At 43.0% G+C, this 7,789-nt stretch overlaps 1 protein-coding gene across 2 annotated transcripts in view; it reads right to left on the bottom strand.

Annotated features, from left to right (window-relative positions):
- ALKBH4 (alkB homolog 4, lysine demethylase) overlaps window positions 1–7,789 on the bottom strand; it is a 12,750-nt gene that overhangs the window by 4,541 nt on the left and 420 nt on the right. The gene's annotated exons all lie outside the window — the stretch shown is intronic.

Here is a 7,789-nt window from a genome sequence, read left to right on the forward strand (position 1 = left end):
AGCCTCTTGCTCAGAGTAAAAGAGGAGAGCGCAAAAGTGGGCTTGAAGCTCAACATCAAAAAAACTAAGATCATGGCATCCGGCCCCATCACTCCTTGGCAAATAGAAGGGGAAGTCGTGGAAGTAGTGACAGACTTCACGTTCCTGGGATCCCAGATCACCGCAGACAGTGACAGCAGCCATGAAATTAAAAGACGCCTGCTCCTTGGGAGGAAAGCGATGGCGAACCTCAACAGCATGATAAAAAGTAGAGACATCACCCTGCCAACAAAAATACGCATGGTCCAAGCAATGGTATTCCCAGTAGTCATGTATGGCTGCGAGAGTTGGACTATAAGGAAGGCCGAGCGCCGAAGAATAGATTCTTTTGAACTATGGTGCTGGAGAAGACTCTTGAGAGTCCCTTGGACTGCAAGAAGATCAAATCAGTCAATCCTAAAAGAAATCAACCCTGACTGTTCCCTGGAAGGCCAGATAATGAAACTGAAGCTCAGAGAAGAAAAGAAGAGATTGAATTTATACCCCGCCCTTCACTTGGAGTCTCAAAGCGGCTTACAAACTCCTTTCCCTTCCCCTCCCCACAACAGACACCCTGTGAGGTGGATGGGGCTGAGAGAACCCTGACACAAACTGCTCTTTTTCAAGGACAGCTGTGCCAGAGCTTGTGGCTGACCCAAGGTCACATCAGCAGGTACAAGTGGAGGAGTGGGGAATCAAACCCGGTTCTCCCAGATTAGAGTCCACGCACTTAACCACTACACCAAACTGGCTCTCAAATACTTTGGCCACCAAATGAGAAGGGAGCACTCACTGGAGAAGACCCTGATGCTGGGAAAGATTGAAGGTCAAAGAAGACGGGGATGGTAAAGGCTGAGATGGTTAGACAGTGTCATAGATGCAACGAACATGAAATTGAGCCAACTTCAGAGGACGGCAGAAGACAGGAAGGCCTGGAGTGATCTGGACCATGGGGTCGCAAAGAGTCGGACTCGACTGTGCGACTGAACAACAACAACAAGTGTCCTCATTGTATGGTTGAATGAGCTGTCTTTGAGTACAGATCTGTGTGTTGCATTTTGGGGATGACTGACATTCTGTATTAGAGGGCAGGCTGCTAGTTTCCATGAACTAGCTACACTGGCAGAAGCAAGTCCTTACATTGTCTAGCACCTGTTTGAGTTATTCTATTTTATGAATTTGGCTTATTTTTCAATATTCAGTTAATGGAATTTGGGAACACTGCAGATGAGGGAGAATACTAACTTAGAATACTAACACCCCACCTGTGTTCCAATATTTTTATTGATAAAAATGCGTAAAATTAAATAAGAGAGCACATTTAAAACAGGATAGATGCACACAGGATGTTAGGGTTTCCAGGTCCTCCCTGGCCACCGGCGGGGGAATGGGGGTGAAGGGTTGCCAGATCCAGGTTGGGAAACTCCTGGAGATTTGGGGGTGGGGCCTGGGGAGGACAGGGATCTCAGTGGGGTACAAGGCCAGAGAGTCCACCCTCCAAAGAAGCCATTTTCTCCAGGGGGACTGATCTCTGTAGTCTGGGGATGAGCTGTCATTCCAGGGAATGCCCAGGTCCCACCTGGAGGCTGGCATCCCTACAGCATGGGAATATGTTTAAAATTATCTCCTAAACCACCTAAAAGGTTAAATGAAGCAACATACATCTTGCTATAAATCATTCTATTAGCATTTGAGTGGTAGCAAAGCTACTCAATCCACTTGCAAAGACAGAAAATGTATAAGGGTGTGGAGGGAATGCAAAGAACTAGACAACCTGTTCTCTGGAAAGAGCTGTGAAAAGAAAAGTAAGTAATCAAGACCTTCTGTGGTTAAATATTTCACCAGCATTTGTTTGACATAAAAAATTCTCCTAATAAAAACACTGGCCGGATAATGGTCTGAAATAATTTACTCAACGTCTTAAAAGCTTCCCATTTCTTGGCTTCTTGTTATAAAAGGAGTAGAGATTGTTTTAAAAGTAGCAAAATGTTATTTTAACAGCAATACCTTTTGTAAATAAGTTTGATTCTTACTATAGTTTGCATATAAAAGGTCTTAATCATTGCTGAAGGCTCTGTTCCACTTGCTATATTCCTTTACGGGCTCTCCTTTGCTCACTTAAAAGTAAAGAATGCAGTTCTTTAGGTTGAAGGTATGCTTGGAAAAATAACTGTCTCACCATCAGCTGTGATCAACAGTTCAGAATCATGTAGTATGGGCAGGCTATGGACTACGAACGTGACCATGTGCATACATTTCTTTGCACGCACGTGAGAAACAAGATGCACCCACTCTCCCTACTTGAGGATCAGGGCAGGAGGGACCTGGGCTCTGAACAATGTACAACTCAAGCAATTAATATGAAAATTTTAGCAAGGCATCCCCGCCCCAAGCAAAATAGCAACATAACCGGGACAGTGGTTTACAAGGGTCAAGTTCCAGTTAGTACAGGGAACATCGTTGGTAAATAGGAACTGTTGAAATATATAGACTTTGATAGCACCATTTGGATATTTTCTAGGACTGGCCAGCCAAGTGCCCTTGAGAAGCTCCCAGGTGGCATGAGGTAACAGCCATATCCTGGGTTTGGCCCAGCATCTGGTTCTACTGTCTGTAATGATGGAGGCTCCAGGTACAGTCTCATCATAAATTCTTCCATTCCTTTATCTTTTATAAAAATAATTAAAAACTCAAGAAGGGCTGCAAAAACCAGGAAGTCACAGGCCAAAATCTCACCTGCCATCCTACTCTACAGGCAATGCTCCCTCTAAGCTGTGGAGTCTTGTGAGCAAAAATTCTACTTTGTGAACTACTGGCATTAAAGCTGTGAGTGAGCGATATGGCTTCTGCATAAATTAGTTTGCTCTGGAGCCATCCTTTCTGAGCGGAGACAAAAATGTGTGAGCGAGAGGCTAAAAAACTGTGAGCTAGCTCAGCTTAGAGGGAACACTGCTTGCAGGGTTGTCTTCATGGTTTGTGATGTAATGTCACATGAAGTGCTTGGGACAGTGAAAAAGCTAAATACGGGTGGGGAGGGGTCCTCACTGTTCTGATTTAAAAGGTGCCTGAAAACCATGACTTAAAAAAGCACAGGTAGCAAATGCAATCTTAGGGGAGATATTACCCCTTCTCTTCCCCACCACAGGATAAAACAGCTCTTCTAAGGGGCTTGCCATGACACACCTCTGCCTCGTGTAAAAACAGCAGTCTCAGTACATAAGGCTCTACAGGGCTCTTGGCTGTAAATAATATTTCAGACATGTAGTCCTGTTGCAACAAGCATTTCTTTGGGGCACCTCCAGAACAAAGATTTATCATGGCAGAAGCTTTTGTGCACTCCTGCCCACTTTATCAGATGCACACAAGGCTGATCATTATAATCTCTCAGTGAACACATTTACTATCCATAAAAACATCAGTTGACAGATACCATATATTCTCTGTCAACTGCTGTTTTCTTCCACCAGAAGCAGCTCCTTGTGCCAGCAGGCTGTTGGCTACAAACCATTATGTTTTTGAAACAGACACTACTGAACTGGGACTGCCATCCCCAGGAAGCCATCGTGTTATTGATGTCTTTTCTGAAACATCTTGAGCACTTTGTATTGTTGTAATTGACTGACTGTTTTATCTTGTTTTTAATTGTTTCAAGGGCTCTTTTTGTAGAAAAAGCCCAGCAGGAACTCATTAGCATAATAGGCCACACCCCTGACAGCACAGCTCATTAGCACATTAGGCCGCACCCACATGTTACCAGAAGTGTGGTCATCCAGCCACACTCACCTTTTGCTTCTTATTCTGTTTACCTTGTTTGTTGTCAAAACCCAGGGCCTTTTTTTGTAGCAGGAACTCCTTTGCATGTTAGGCCACACACCCCTAATGTAGCCAATCCTAATGAGTTCCTGCTATTGGGTGTGGCCAACTTGGGAGCCAGCCAAAACTCCGTTCCTGTGAGCTCCTGCCCAAAAATAGCCCTGGTTTTAACTATTGGCATATATGCCCTATCTGTGAGCCACCCAGAGCCCGCTTGCGGGGAGGGCGGGTTATAAATCTAATAATAAATAAATAAAAATAAAGTATATAATGATGTACATACATGCAATCTGCCTAAAACTATCTACTGAGACATATTTTATCATCACTTCCTCAGATATAGTGAAACAATTTCCTCAACCATAAGATAAAGGAAGTACCAACCCCCCCCTTCCTATAGGCAGTGGTTGAATAAATTCTGTTTCAGTGTATCTGTGGACGTGTGCGTGCACACCAAAGCTTATACCTTGAATAAAACTTTGGCCCCGGTCACACGGAGCATTTGCCACGCTGAAGGTACAATTCTCCCGCGGAGTTTTCTGGTGCGATCACACCGGAACATCTGGGAGGCGTAGCGCTCCCGTGGCTAACCCGTGGCTTCTCGCTGAAGATGCGGAGTAAAAAACTACCACATACGATGTACTAGTTTCCGGAAAACGCGGGGCAAGGGCAGGCGTCTGATTGCGTTTCCGCTGGAATCCCGTGGCATCTGGCGCCTGTCCATGTCCCGTCGCACAACAGATGGTGTGGTTTTTTGTAAGTCTCCACAGGATACGCACAATCATGCGTATGCACAAACGTCAGTGAGGGAAAAAATCCTGTTTGCCACGGAAGCGGCGCCTAGTGATTGCCGGTGTGATCGTGCTGCTTCTTTGCCACGCTGCAAGATAGCCATGTGATTGGCACCTAACGACCTAACCACGGGACCTTCACGGGACATGTGATCGGGCTGCCGCATGTTACTTTGCTTCGGGGCAAACAGCCACGCTTCCCCGCTGCGATATCCGGCCCATGTGACTGGGACCTTTTTTGGTCTTAAAGATGGCACTGGACTCAAACTTTGTTCTGTTGCTTGAGACGAACACAGCTACCCACCTGAATATATTTTATCATATGTATCTTTTTTCAGCTGAGGATATTGTGTATATTATATGTACATACTATGTATTGCATATGTACTTTATATACTAAGGTCGGTTAAGAGAAGACAAAAAAATTTCATCTCTGGACAAATGAGGAAGTGTAAGGTTTTTTCCTCTCTACATCAGTTCATTTCTTTATTGTTAGGGTCATTTGAGCAAACAGATCACCAGTTTTACAGTTTACAAAATAAACATTTATAGAATAAAATATGATCTAAGGAAACTTAAACCTGGTTGTGATACAATTTCTGTAGCCTAAATAGCAACACACAGAATAAGGGATCTTCTTATACCTACCTTCCAATACTGCAGATGGAAGGGAAGAACTCTTTGCCAAAGTGTATGTGCTTCTGAAACTATTTACTTCCAGCAAAGTCATGTAGGCTGCAGGTTTGTCAATGTTTTTAACGCTGAAAATCATATTAAGACTTTGTAAACTGGAAATGTCCGACTGTCGTTCTATATCTTGAATTCTCTGTTTGACTAGCCTTTTTGCCTGTTTGAATCCACAGGATAGAAGTTCATAACAGGAAAACCCAATTTTATTTATGTAATTTTGGTGTAGCCTTAAACCAATTAGATTGATAGTTATTGTGGATTATCAAAGGGAACAGTCCTTGGGGATTAAGATGTCCCTTTAACCACAGGCAAATAGACAGAATGCACACCCTACTTCAAATCTTATAATACCTGTCTCAAGTCTTATCCAGGTGTTAGCCATGCATCTGGAAACCTGTAAGATAGCTCTTAAGAACCTTGATTGTACTCTTCCCTGCGGAACGAAGCAAGAGGTAGGTGGCCCTAGGAATGTTCGATATAACATTTAAGCCAGGGTCTTTGCCTTAAATAATTTAAGGGCTGCAGGAACATAATGCCCTCCTTGAGATCATGACAATTTCACTAAAGTTTTTGCTGCTCTTTCTTCCCTTTCCTGCAACATATTTGCTGTGATTAGCCCTGAAGCACAAAGCCTGCAGCACTACACCCAGATATTTAAAGCTGTTAACCTGCTCAATCCAATGGCCACTCGACCACATCCTGGATTTCGGATTATTCGCAAAGGCTACTATTTTAGTTTTCTGATAGGAGATTATAAGGAATTCATTATCACAGAAAATGGCACGCTTCCTAAGAGCTCTTCTCAGACCAACAGGAGTTCTAGAAAACAGCACTGTATTGTCAAGATATAGTAATAGATGCCGATTAGCAAGTTTTAGGGAATTAAGTTCTGATGTATCTGCCTGCCTACATGTATAATATGTATGGGGGTGGGGTGGGGGGACAATTCTGCAAACAGTGAACCCTCAAATGCCCCATCAGTGATATCCCCATCCCCAGTATATGTGGCCATAGGTAGGGATAACCGATTAACTGTAAGCCGCTTAGAGACCCCCTGGGGGGTTCGAGCGGGGTAGAAAGTTGAAAAATAAATAAACAAAAAAATATAAAAATGTATTATTTAATACTATTTCAGGTAGTCCTGCCAGTCCAAGGCGGAGGAGGGAGTCCCACAAAGCCATAGCAACAGGGCACCTTTTAGGAAGTCCAGTGTTTAAAAAAGAAAGAGAATAAACTACTTTGAGAGATGCTTCAGTTGGTGCTTAAAAAAAGTAAAAATGTGCCTTCTTAGCACAATTAGCAATGGAACCTTTTATGTTCAATGTACATGTACGCATTAAGCTTATCAATAAAGATTTTGAAAAAACACAGCAATCTTGTGGCACCATAAAGGCAACATTTTATTGTTACATAAGCATTTGTTACAATGCCACAAGACTCCTCTTTCTTGCTGCAAATGACTAACACAACTACCTCCCCATTTCTGCAGGCATGCTGTTAAACAGGAGTCCAGAAGCACTTGAAAGACTTTAACAAAATTTATTCCAGTCTCAAACTGCCACATCAGAGCGTACATCCTCTTGTTCAGAAAACAGCAGCAACAACAAAAAGCTGACTCATGAAAGCGTCAGTAAATGAAGTTTTTTAAAGGTTCCACCAGACTCCTGTTTAATTTTGTTACCCCAGCCTAACAGAGCTGGAATTATTCTGACTGCTGTGAGAACAAAGTGTGAGTCCAGTGGCACCTTTAAGACCAACAAAGTGTGATTCAAGGTATAAGCTTTCATGTGCACATACACTTCTTCAGATACAGTGAAAAGAATTTCCTCAACCACTACATGGGGGGGGGGTTTAGTTGCCAGGGCCAGAGTCAAGACAGAGAAACAAAACTGGAAATTACCAGTCCATACATATAGAGGGTGAGCAGTAAATTATTATGCAGCATTATGAAGATGTTTAACAGATACAAGGATCAAACAGGAATAATAAGCTTAAGTTTATATGAGAAATCCAGTTAGTAGTATCTTGGCTGTGGTTACACACACTAAATAATCCACTTTCAAACCACCTTCCAAATGGATTTTGTCCGTTCACACAGTAAAACCCAGTTGGAAAATGCACTGAAAGTGAATTGGAAATAGATTATTAGTGTGTGTGACCACAGCCCTTAACAGACTAACCGTTTTTACACACAGTAAATAAAGCAGTTTCAGTCCACCTCAGCGATCCTTTCCAAATGGACTTTGCTGTTTCACACAGTAAAATCCAGCTGCAAAGTGCATTAAAAGTGGATTGGAAGTGCATTATTTAGTGTGTGTGTGTGAACGCACCTTTTTCCAGCACAAGCTTTCGTGAGAAAATATATCTGAAAATGTCTCAGGAAAGCTCACACTGGAATAAACACTGGCAGCCTTTGGAAGGCGCTCCTGTACTTTCTTGTTTTGTTCCACTAGAACAGGCTCAGCGCGGCTTCCCCG

Source organism: Gekko japonicus, unplaced genomic scaffold (assembly GCF_001447785.1).
Source record: "Gekko japonicus isolate JY-2015 unplaced genomic scaffold, Gekko_japonicus_V1.1 scaffold1, whole genome shotgun sequence".
NCBI lineage: Eukaryota > Metazoa > Chordata > Lepidosauria > Squamata > Gekkonidae > Gekko > Gekko japonicus.